Source organism: Macaca thibetana, chromosome 17 (genome assembly GCF_024542745.1).
Source record: "Macaca thibetana thibetana isolate TM-01 chromosome 17, ASM2454274v1, whole genome shotgun sequence".
NCBI lineage: Eukaryota > Metazoa > Chordata > Mammalia > Primates > Cercopithecidae > Macaca > Macaca thibetana.
The window spans coordinates 16654854-16667643 of NC_065594.1; the positions used below are offsets into that span (position 1 = coordinate 16654854).

The following is a 12790-nucleotide window of genomic DNA, read 5'->3' on the forward strand; positions in this document are numbered from 1 at the left end:
CCAGATGTAAATACACTAGGCACTTTACGTGTTTTTTTTCTAATTTCTAATTCTCACGATAATTATGGAATATAGGCATGTTCTGTTTCAGGTTAAATAGGTGACACAAATAGTAAGTCGTGGAACTAGGATTTGCAACCACATTTTTCTAATTCCAAACCTGATCCTTTTTAACCATGAAATATTTCCTTTTACATAAAACAAACCTCAAAATATTTAGTTTTATTTATTTTTTTCTCATTTCATAAAATCTTTATGATTGGGGCTAAAGTGGTAAATATGAAAAATATGACTGCAAATTGATATAAATATGACTGAATTCCAGGCCTGACTCAAGGACTAATAATCTCAGTAGTCCTTGGTAAATTTCCTCACCTTCTTTAAGCTTCACTTTCCTCATATCTGTAAAAGGTGATGACCCCAGGAGTTACTTTGTATTAGAAGAATGGGGTGACATCACTTTAAAGGTGATGTCAAAATGCACTTTAATTATCTCCGATTTTAAGGTTAGGCATTGATTCTCCTTTTTGATCAAGAGAATCAGGCAGACTAAGTTGGAATTAAATAGAACACGATACAGTAAAGAGAAAATTCATCCAAAACAGGCGCTTCTGAAACCCTTGATTTAATGCACATTACCACCAAGTCAAGTATTAAATTTAGTGTATAAGCACCAAGAGGAATACGCTTGATCTATACTTTCCTAAGGCTAGTAATTTAAAGTGAGGTCAGAAGAATCAAAAACTCTTCAGGTGATAAAGGATTAATGAATTCAGATGTTCTAGGATAAAGTATGCAAGAGAAATATGAATTAGCAACATTTAACATTAATTATCAAATAGGCATTTTTAAATTTTAAGCATTTTATTGATAGAATTAATAGTTATATATGTGCATAATAAAAATATTTCCTATTGATTCCATTCCAGGTGAAGAGTGTATCGTATTCTGCAATGGACTATCCACCTAATATGACAATCTACTACACTTTTCCCCAAACCACGAAATAGTTCATTTTTAATACAGTTTTACCATGTTCACAGAAACACAATGGTACTTGTCTATATCTTCTTTTATTGATGTTGAACTACTTCAGTTTCTGTGTCTTACAAAATGTGATATGACTGTTATGTATTAGGTCCTTTCAGCCTACTCTCACAAAAAATAGATGTGAATACAATTGGGAAACCAATACTGTATAGAAAACAGAAAAAAGTGAGGATGCACGTTAAATATAGTTACTTATATTTACCCTAAAACTGCAATTGATTGCTAATTAGATTCCTTGAGGTGAGAGGTTCATTTGTATGTTTTAACAAGATTTTGACCACAGTAGGCAACCAAGGAAATTTTAAAGTTATAAGAAGAAATGAGAAAACACATTATCCTTTGTTGAAACTTTGCTAATCAAAACCCTTGTCCTCACTTTCTTACTTCTTTCCTCATCTTGAGTTGTTCCCTTGCTGCTCTGCTATAGCGAAATTGAAGAGGGAGCAGAAGAGAGTGATTCTATTAATATATCAAGAATGCTGAGCATGAATACTAGACACTGTATGTGTGATTGTGCCAGATAACCTTTAGAATCTCCTCCAAACCTAAGAAACTATCTGTGATTTTAAGAAAAGCAGTTTATTTTTTCATTTTTTTAAACGAAGGTATACTGTGCATGCGTGTGTGTGTGTGTGTGTGTGTGTGGAATATAGAAAGAAAGCAGATGTAAAGAACAAGTTTTGATTGGTAAGATTCATTTTATAACCTAAGAAATAGAAAAATTATAATAACCATCAGCAAGTCTTTGCGGAGTCTCAAGTCCTTGTTATTAAATTTAGCCAACATTTATTGAACACGTATCATGTATTAGGAAATCTGTTGGGTATATATAGAAGGAAAAAAGGAATCCAACATTTTTAAAGAGGTGAGAGTTCCTTATATAGATAACAGGGTATGAAAGTTGAAATTTTTACAGGTACCAGATACAATTGATGACAGATTCCAGAGTTCACAATGCTTCAAGAGTATATATCATGGAGACAATAGAGAAAAGGGTGGATTTGTGAGGAGGATTTCTTTGTAGACAACTGAAGTTGGACTAGGGAGCACTTGTGTTCCCAAGGATGAGAGAGAGATTACTGTCTGCCCAGGCACCTCAAATCAAGCCTGGGGGGTTTACCAGAACCATGGACTTCCTGAAAGCTACAACAGCAACTGCAAACTCCATGCTCGATGAATAAGCTTTTCCCCTAATCTTCTCACTGGATTCTCTTCCCTTCCCAAATCTTTCTCTCTCTCACACACAGTTAGTGTATGGAAAGGAAAAGATAAAACTTGGAATTGGGGCTACTACATCTATTACCTAACAGTAGGAGGGAAAGTATGTTCAAACAAAGCCTGCGAGGACCACCCCAATAAACAAATGTTAAAGAGAGCTGGGCAAAAGCATGTCCAAGCAAAGCCTAAGAGGACTACCCCAATGAACAAACGTTTCAAGAGCGGAGAGGGAGGGGAAATGCAGCATTGAAATTTTACTATAAACCCATCTTTTTTTATGGCTGCATAGTATTCCTGTGAGTTTGTGTCCTTTGTAGGGACATGGATGCAGCTGGAAACCATCATTCTTAGCAAACTATCACAAGAACAGAAAACCAAACACCGCATGTTCTCACTCATAGGTGGGAACTGAACAATGAGATCACTTGGACTCGGGAAGGGGAACATCACACACCAGAGCCTATCATGGGGAGGGGGGAAGGGGGAAGGATTGCATTGGGAGTTATACCTGATGTAAATGACGAATTGATGGGTGCTGACGAGTTGATGGGTGCAGCACAGCAACATGGCACAAGTATACATATGTAACAAACCTGCACGTTATGCACATGTACCCTAGAACTTAAAGTATAATAATAATAAAAAATAAATTAAAAAAAGAAATTTTACTATAAATCAAGTCTATGCCATTGCAGATGGATAAATCAGTAAGATACATACATATTCATGTGTGTCTGCATGTGTGTATATATATTAATATATTTGTGTATGCATATGCATATAAACACATACCCTGTGGTATTGTGAAGCTCACAAAGTAGAGGAAAGTAAAACATATTTTCAACGTAATATTCTAAGAGTATGAGGAGGCGTATAGGATATGATTATAATGATAGTAAAGAAGAGAGACGTTTAACTTCATCAGTGTTTCACAATTTATATCATATCACATCATATTTTATAATTTATATCAAAAAAGGGTTCACGTTATCTGCCAAATAACTGCCTCCAGCATGGATGGCGGGATCTATTTCTGCAGAGTCTCAGCTGTCAGGTTTCAGTTTAGAAATGGACCCCTCCCAGAGTCTCTCAACTTGCTGCATCAGGCTGCCCAACAGGGTAATATTGAAATGTGCATTGCTTGACATTAAATCTCCTACACTCTTGTGAATGTGCTGTTCTCGCCTCCCTCTTCCCAGAAATTTCTCAATGTGCCAGCAGTGTCTCCCTTATTACTGCCAGTCTCTTCCTACAACAATCTAAGAGGAATTGAGAAAATCAGATAACCAGTTTTGTTAAATCAGTAATTTAATGCACTCAAGCTTCGGTCAAGGGCCAAGATTCAGTCAGGGGCCTCTGGCTGAAGGAATTTCAGGACACTTGCTCCATCAAAAGCATGGAAAGAACTTTCTATGCTGCTTGGTGGCCAAGGTTTATTTCTAGACCTGTTCAAAAGAGCTTAGGTTTCTAGACATGTCAGGGTCAAAATATCCAGGCAATTTGGCAAAATAAGAATAAAGTCCAGGAAAACAGAGAAACCTCTACTCAAATCTCACTTGAGAAAGTTAATCTCTCTGAGCCACAATTTCTTTATCCATAACAGTTCAATATATGTGGAAGGAATCTACCAAATAAACGTGAAAATACATCCCAAACTATCAAAGAAAACATTTTCTGTATTCCCCACTCATGTACATGCATTTATTCCTCCCTTATTGAACCCCAATTATTTAGTCGTGACTGCTTAAACAAGTGTTCAACAAAGATCCAAAGGCTGCTACTAGGGTCAACAAGAATGAACTCTGCAACTCCTTAGCAGTATCCACTTGGTGCTGGAGGGAGAAAAATGGCAGTTGAAGTACTTAGTTACTTCTAGTGGCATGGAGGGAGGTACACCTCTCTTTTTAAAATGACAATAATGAAAGAACTTATCACAAGGGTTGTTATGAGGTTTAAATAATATAACAACCTACAATGATCTTAAGAGGATGCTCGATAAATTGCATATTGAATTTTTTGTTAGCAATTTTTATTAGTGTGACCTTAGATGACTAGGGTAAAATATTGAAATAGATTTACAATTCACTGCAGCCTATTTGCTTTTTGAAGTTATGTATTATGTTTTGAAGAAAATTATTCAATATATTGCTAATTGAGAATTATCTGAAATTTTGGAGAGTGGGAAATACACAAAACATAAAGTCCAAATAAATGTGTAATTATTTCTCATTTTTACTTTACTCATCCAAATATCAATGCCTCAAAAATTCACATTTATATATAATGATACTAGTGTTGCTTAGTGATTAAACTTGTATCTCCAAGTCAAATGAATCTATATACTTTCCCTCAGGGACTCCAGAAATCAAGAAGGGATGTTGCAATTAAGGAGATGAGTGTTAGGCAAAGTTAACCCCACTCCACTTATATACTATCACCTTTTTTAAGGGAAGAGAGATTATACATCCAGTTGATAAAATTTACAACTATCAATTTCTCTTACCCACTCCTTCTGGGTGGGTTTTAGCATTCCCTCAGAAAGCTGTATTCTGTAAGTCAGTTCTCACATACTCAAAGCTTGCAGTACAAAATTATTGTCAAGTGTTTCTAATAAATGACTCAAACAATAGAGACTTGGAACATTGACTTATTTAGAAACCGATTAAAAAATGAGTGTATAAAACATAAATTTTGATAATGAAAATAAGAACACTCTTTTTAGGTGCTTGAAGAACTCGTTCTTGAAAAGAACTTTTTAAAAAAACTTTTAAGTTCTGGGGTACAAGTGGAGGTAATTACATAGGTAAACTTGTGTCATGGGGGTTTATTGTGCAGATTATTTTTTAAATTTAATTTTATTTTTTTAGATATTAAGACTTATTATAAAACTGCAATAATTAAGATACTATGATATTGGCTCAAGGATACATGACTAGAGCAAAGGAATAGAATAGAGTTCAGTAATAATGGTTACAGACATATGCATATCTGACAAAGTACTTGCATCCAAAATATGTCAAGAATCTTACACAGCAGTTGGAAAAGTACAGTCAAGCCAATTAAAATGTGGGAAAAATACTTGAAAAAGGTTTCAGAGAAGAGAATATCACAATTTACTGTAAACATAAAAAGATGCTCAACATTATTAGTCATGAGAAAAATGCAAATAAAAATAACAATGTTATATCGCCACCCACCCACCAGAATTGCTAAAATGTAAAAGACTGACAATATTAAGCTATTATTGCAGATTTTTGGTGACCTGGAGAAAATAATTCACTCTGTCCGCTCTGTCCTTATGGTTCAAACCCTATATGATTGGGTCTTCTTCCAATTTTTGGCAGTGGTATCCCAAACCCCTCTCACTGATTTAGTCTTGCCTTCTGTCCACAGCCTTCTCATACCATCCAGGTAGATGTAGCTAATATACTCAGGTCTTCCAATGAAACACTAATTATCACCACTCCCCATATTAATCACTATGCTGACTTTATAGCTGTAAATTAATTTTGCCTGTTTTTGAATCTTATATGCATGGAATCATATAAGATTTACTTATGTACACTTTCGTATTTGGGTTATTTTACTCAACATCCATATATTGAGATCTGTCTATGTATTATGTCTACCTGTGGTTCATTCTTTTTCATTGCCATAGGCAATTCCAATTTCTATAAATTTAATTGTATACACTTATTAATTCTGTGATTGATAGATTCTTGGGTTGCTTCCAATTTGGGATTATTACAAAAAATACTGCTATGAATATTCTTATGTATTGTGCAGATTATTTTATTACCCATGTATTAAGCCAAGTACCTACTGGTTATTTTCCCTGATCCTATCCCTCTTCTCACCCTCCACTTTCCGATAGGCCCCAGTGTGTGTCATTCTACTCTATGTGGAAAAGAACATTTAAAATTCAGCATTACCTGTATCCTTGTTTGCTTGTGTTTTGATACCAAAACCAGAAAACTACTCATTTTGCTTGTAATCAGAGAATAAGTGAATATAGCAGGCAGAAAGAAAGGGTATGTTGAAAACAGTTACTGAACATTCTAATCATAACGTATATTTTCATAATTCCCAATTATATTAATACCTTACGTACTCAAGTAATTACAGTGTTTATATGACTATTATTCCTAAATGATTAATATTTCAATATTATGGTTAATGAAGAAATTCAATTAATATACTGCTTACTGAAACATAATGCTATTAACTTTAGATTTAATCACGTTAATAATGGATTAGAGGGATCTAATAAAATCACCCCACAAAAGCTTTTCGACAAAACCCACATATGAAAGATTCATTTGTCTCTTTCTTATTTTAATATAAACCCATTCTTTATACAAGCACTAAAACTTCACAGGGTATTTGCTTTGAGGAATATTTAGCCTCTTCAATACACATATGCATTATTAATTTAATCACATATAATAATATGAAGTGCTTTAAGGGTAAGAATAAAATAACTTTCAAATGGTATCAGAGTTTCTATTTACCATGCTCTTTCAATGTTAGGCATAGATCCTGGTGAGTGGCAGCTATAATCCCCTTCTTTTTCTTTTGTTTAGATTTTTTTGTTAGTTATTTGTCATTTTTTAATTTCCAACTTTTAAGTTAAGGGGTACATGTGCAGGTTTGTTACATAGTTAAAACAGTTAAAAGTGAAGTTTTTTCAGGGTAACTGAATCCTTTTTGATTCATTCCAAAAAATTTAGATTTGTCTAAAGAACACATTTCTATGTCCATTAGACAGGAATATATTTATTGGAATCCATATTGACTAAAACTCTTCTATATTTTTATTCAGCAGTGTATATTTTGGGTATATATTTGCATTAACATGCTACTACCAATGTCTTATTTCAGACTGTTTGATTTTCTGATCACATAACAGGCAATGTTCTCAAGGCACAATTGTATTAACAAATCTACCGAAACAGGTACGTCAAAACAAAAGATTTCCTATATGCACTGAGGTAGAAAGAAATAAGTAAACCGAGATATATTTTCTTTTGCTCTCCCTGAATTGGGTTTGTGTTTCCAATTGTATTAGTTCCAGTCTCACATTGATATAAAGAACTACCCGAGACTGAGTAATTAATGAGGAAGAGAGATTTAATTGACTTACAGTTCCACAGGCTATACAGGAGGCATGTCTGGGGAGGCCTCAGGAAACTTATAATCACGGCAGAAGAGTGAAGGGGAAGCAAGCATGTCTTCACATGGCAGCAGGAGAAAGACAGCGAAGGGGAAGGTGCTACACACTTTCAAACAACCAGATCTTGTGAGAAGTCTATCACAGGACAGCACTAGGGAGATGGTACTAAACCATTAAAAATGACCCCATGATCCAATTATCTTCCACCAGCTCCCACCTCTAATATTGGGGATTAAATTCAACATGAGATTTGGGTGGGGACAAAAAGCCACACCATATCAACAATGGCAACATTTTGCAAATGAAAAAAGAGGTCTTGAACTCTAAAGGGTAAATTGCTGATGCTTAATCTTTTCACATATTTTGTATTATTTGTACAGTTCTTTGTCAATAGGAAGACAGAGATAATGGCATAATACAGTAATAATGCCAAAACTATTATTACACGTTACCTTATAAAAACACTTTTACAGAATTTGAACATCACTAGACTTTGAGAAGTAGGTAAGATTCAGACCACAAACCTGATTAACAGCCAAGAAAAAACAAAGGCTCAGAGAGATTTAGACGCTTGTCCAATTAGCAAGTGGTGAACTGGACTGGAAGCCAGCATACCGTCACTTCACTTCTTTCTATGCTCTTTCCCAGCACTTCACAACTTCTAATGACTTTGTTATTTCTTAGTGCAACGCTATGGTAAGGAGTTTCTGGGGTCACAGTTAATATTTGTTGGGCAACAAAATTATAAATGGCATTATAATATTCAGGATAGAGACAGTCTGAATGTGTACATCCAGAGACTTCTTAAAATTTGTCTAATTCATATCCTGAATTAAAATAAGTAATTAATGATTTAAATGACACCCATTCAAATTGATGCAATGGCTAAAGCCAGACCAGCATAGTGACTATCTTCAGAGACTCTTGAGTTCCAGCACTGGTATTTCCTTTCTTTGTGATCTGGGACGTGTCACTATGTCACTTAAGCCTTTTAATGCCTTCATTTTCCCATTTGTAAGTGGAGATAGCAATAGCACCTACCTTCATAGGACAATATAAAGATTAAGTGAGATAAAGCAAGTGAAATTCTAACCACAGTTACTGGCATGGTGACAAACTCAGTGAATATCATCTAGTATTACTACTGTTGTTGTCATTTTTTGTCATACAATTTTTATTATTATCCAGATTATATCAAGGTTGGTCGCTAGCTATCAATTTATAGGTCCTTTCAGTCTGGCCAACCCACTGCCCCATTGAGTCCTCTTTCCTGTCTCTCTTTTGTAAAATGAGGTGATTGATTAGGTTGATCTCTAAGAATCCTTCCAATTATAAAATACTCTGCATTAGTTTTAGTAGAACTTTAAAACCAAAATTTCTTCAGCTAATCACTCTGGAATCTTAACTGTTTATAATGTATAGCAAAGTCTTTTTTTCCAAAGTAGGAATATATAATATGGATGTTACTGAAATTGGGAAACTCTCATATATTAAATACCACTTAATAGCTAGTATTTAAGGGAATGAATTGAAATTTCCTGAAAACCAGGTTAGCATAGTATAGTATAAGAAATCTAACATAAAATATACAGCTGTAGGTTTTCTATAACCTGCAACATCCTCTGAATCAGTGGTTCTCAAAGCCCTGTTGCTAGACTGGCAGCATTAGCATTACCTGGGGTACTCATTAGAAATACAAATCCCAAGGCCTCACTTCAGACCTGCTCTGTCAGAACCTCTGCAGGTAGGTCCTAGTAGTCTGTGTTGTAACAAGCCTTTCCAGTGATGATGCTACAGATTGACAACCACTGATCTAACAAAAAAATTGAAAAGCAAGGTCTGCTTCTGATAAACATTTACTGAAGCGGCTGAAACTGAAATTAAATCTGGACTTAGAAGACATCTAAGGTCTGCTAAAAACAATGAAAAGTCAAATTACCAATCAACTGACTGAAAAGAGGGTTAAGAAGTCATTCTCAGTTATTCCCTCTAGAGAAATAAGGTTATTAAGAAGGTTAAAGCCAAGCTCGGTAAAGTCATCAGACACTATCAGTGCAATGATTCCTGCTTAGTGTAGAGAATCAGAGGCTCTCTGTGCTGTCTCCTGTGGGAAAGAAATAAGCTATTACTTTTCTCGTTAAAAAAAAAAAAAAAAAAAAAAAAAAAAAAACTAAATTCAAGACCCTGATTTATGAAGGACTACCTTAAATATGGAAGAAAATATTTAATGATCTATGCCCATCTATTTATCTGGAAATACCTAGATCTTTTCATCACATGCTGCATTGAGAAAAATCATTTAATATACTAAAAATCACAAATCTTTAAAACATGTATAAGGTCAAAAAGAAAAAAATCAATGTCAGAACTGCAGGAACACAAGGTGATTTTATATGCTTCAATGTCCTGCTTCAATATCATCTACATAACAATCTTAGACCCCATTCTTAAATCCAACATTTCTAATTAACTCCTAAGTATTAATACTAACAAATAAAAAACTACAGATGTCCAATTTGGTCCCATAAGTCTTTTCTTACAGGCTTTATTTCAGTTAATGGTGTTATTTTTTTCAAGGTTTATACCCATCAACATTCTTCTCCTTTTTCCTTCAAGCCCTTCTCCAGCCCTCTACCCGCTAACATTTTGTATTTGCCAAATCCACCTGATTTAACTTCATAATTTTCTGAGGATTCATTTTCATCTTTTCAGTTCTGACAGCCTTTATTCATATTCCCATGATACTTTTCTTTTCTGTATTCACAATCGGACCTTAGGACTCTCGAGAAAAGGAACAGTGTCTCCTCCTCAGGGCCCAGGACGAGGCCTGGCAGAGCAGGCATCTGGAAATTGTTCCCCAGTGAAAGCCTTTAAGCGTAGACAAATTCATCTGAAGTCTCACAGCTCCCATGACCTAAGGATGCCTATGAAATATTTTTTTTTCCCAGAGAAATAAGTTAATATGTGACAAATTTCTAAAAGAGTATATTTTGAATACACATTTCTTACATTTTAGAAACTACTAAGCGTTCTAAAAATCAGATTTGGATGATTTTTTTTTATTAGAACCTCTTTCTTTATTCATTTTAGGATGTTACATTTATTTTGTTCAGTTTGATATTATTGTTTTCAGGTTTTATCATTCGGCCTCAATGACCTCAACAAAACGAATGACAACATGTCCCAGAATCTTTGGGGATACCATGAGTATGAAAATTAGGAGAATTAAAATAGAACAAAAATGGCTTTCAATGATCACAAGAATAAGGAATTACACCTTATGAGAGAAAAAAATTCCTATCAAGAACATATTTGCTACTTACAACACAGTGATTTATGAAAACTGTCATTCCAAAAGATGTTGACCTTCCTTAGGAAATAAATTACCTAAGAAAATCACAAACAAACAGCCAGGCTCTAATGGGATTTGATACGACCCAAGCACTGAGGAAATCTTTGTGTGCTACGCTATGCACATTTCATGTTGCTAAAACTTCAGTTTTCATTGTGCAAGATCCCAAGAATTCTGAGGGAGATTGAAATTACTCTTTCAAAATTATAAAGTTCAAACAAAATCATACAATTTTTGTTTATTCTCAGTGCCTTCACTGAAGAGGAATTCTAGAATGTACAAATAGAAAAGGAATTCTTGGCCAGTAGACTGATACAAGAGAAATCTTCCAGAAACACACGGTCTGGGAAATTTCAGACTCCTGGCAGATCACAAACCTTGACTGCCTTTTATTAATAATCACGATCCAGATCAAATGCCTGTAAGGAGCCAGGACCTACTTGTGAGGCTAGAGTTTAGTTCAGAAGTTGAACATCTTCCAACAAACACTCTCATAATAGCAGACATCTTCTGCAGACACAAAATTATTCTGGTCAGTACAAATGTCATTGACTAAGGAGACACTGAAATTTATGGCCAGTGTTCTCTAGAAAATAGAACTAAGAAGGTTCTTTAGTAATAAAATCAAAAACATGTTCAATGGCAGTTTTATTCTATAGACTTGCTGCAATCTATAATGATTTACATCACAGCCAAAACACCTGTCTTATGGTTGCCTATATAGACATAAAATAAGAGAGTGTACAATATAATATCATTGCTGTTAGAAAATGCAAATACTTGAGAGGTCAGCTGTGGAAAGAATTTCAGTACCACAAGGAGACTAAAGTAGTAGCACCTAAACTTACACAGATTAAAAACAGACTCTTACTCATTCCTGTCTGTGTTCTGTACCTCCTTAGTGGTGAAAGTCTGGTATATAACATGAAATGTGTCTTTGGATATTACTATTACCTGTCTACCCCGATCAAGGCTTGTTCACTTTTGAAAGGATACACGAAACAAGCAAATTTTCATAGCAGTAAAATTTTACCAGTATAATGAGAGTAATCCACAAACAACTGTTTATGAAAGAAACAGCAAAATGCCAGCAAAGCAACAAGCAAAAAAGTATTGTTGCTGTGGGGTGTTATCTTACCAAAGTTTTAGTTCAGGTGAGGGGAAGGGTTGAATGGGGATGAAACATAAAATGGGACCATAAAAACACAAGCTTTTCCCAGCAGACAGGGATGCTCAGCTATAAAGTTCTTTTCCTAATAATGTGGCAAAAATTCTGATAAAAGTCCTCCAGGAAAGCAAGAAGAGCTTGCTTGTAAAAAAAAAAAAAAAAAAAAAAGGCACACCTCCTAACAGTCTAGCGTTTGCAGAGACAGAGATGTGTATATTATCAAATAGGCTAGAATTTGCTAGAGCTGAAATAACATCCATTTTATAAGATTTTACTTTAAAAGACAGATTTCTGAACCACTGCAGAATCTGCAATGTCTTTGCAATCCCATTAGTCAATTAGCCTTGTTGCAAGGAAGTGATGAGTTCAGTGTGAAAGGAAAAAGGATCAAATAGATAATTCAGACACAAGGCAGTTGCAAAGGGAAGAGTCCAGACAGACAAAAACAGACTCCTTATTCATTCCTGTCTATGATGTCTCCACTTCCTCAGTGGAAAAAGACAGAGAGAGAGAAAGAAAAAAACACACATTGTATTTATAATTGTGTGCCATTTTAGTTTATCTTCTGTTGATAACTATAAGGTATAGCTACATTTGCACCATTAGTAAATTTGATGTAGTTAAGCCCACAGTCAGAGTTCAGCTATCTCAAAGTAATCCTTTTCGTTTCTTTCTTTAAGTCTCAATTTAAAAGAATCTACTAGAGTTTGTTAAAGGATAATATCAAAATTAGATGGTGCAACTCACTTTTGCAGTAAGCCGCACAAGCCCAGAACAGGCAAGCAAGCTAAATGGGAAAATAAGAAACCAATTCACCCTCTGCTAGGAT

The 12790-nt window shown here is 34.7% G+C and overlaps 1 protein-coding gene across 1 annotated transcript in view; it reads right to left on the reverse strand.

Moving 5' to 3' along the window:
* Positions 1 to 12790, reverse strand: part of TRPC4 (transient receptor potential cation channel subfamily C member 4) — a 221594-nt gene that overhangs the window by 130490 nt on the left and 78314 nt on the right. The gene's annotated exons all lie outside the window — the stretch shown is intronic.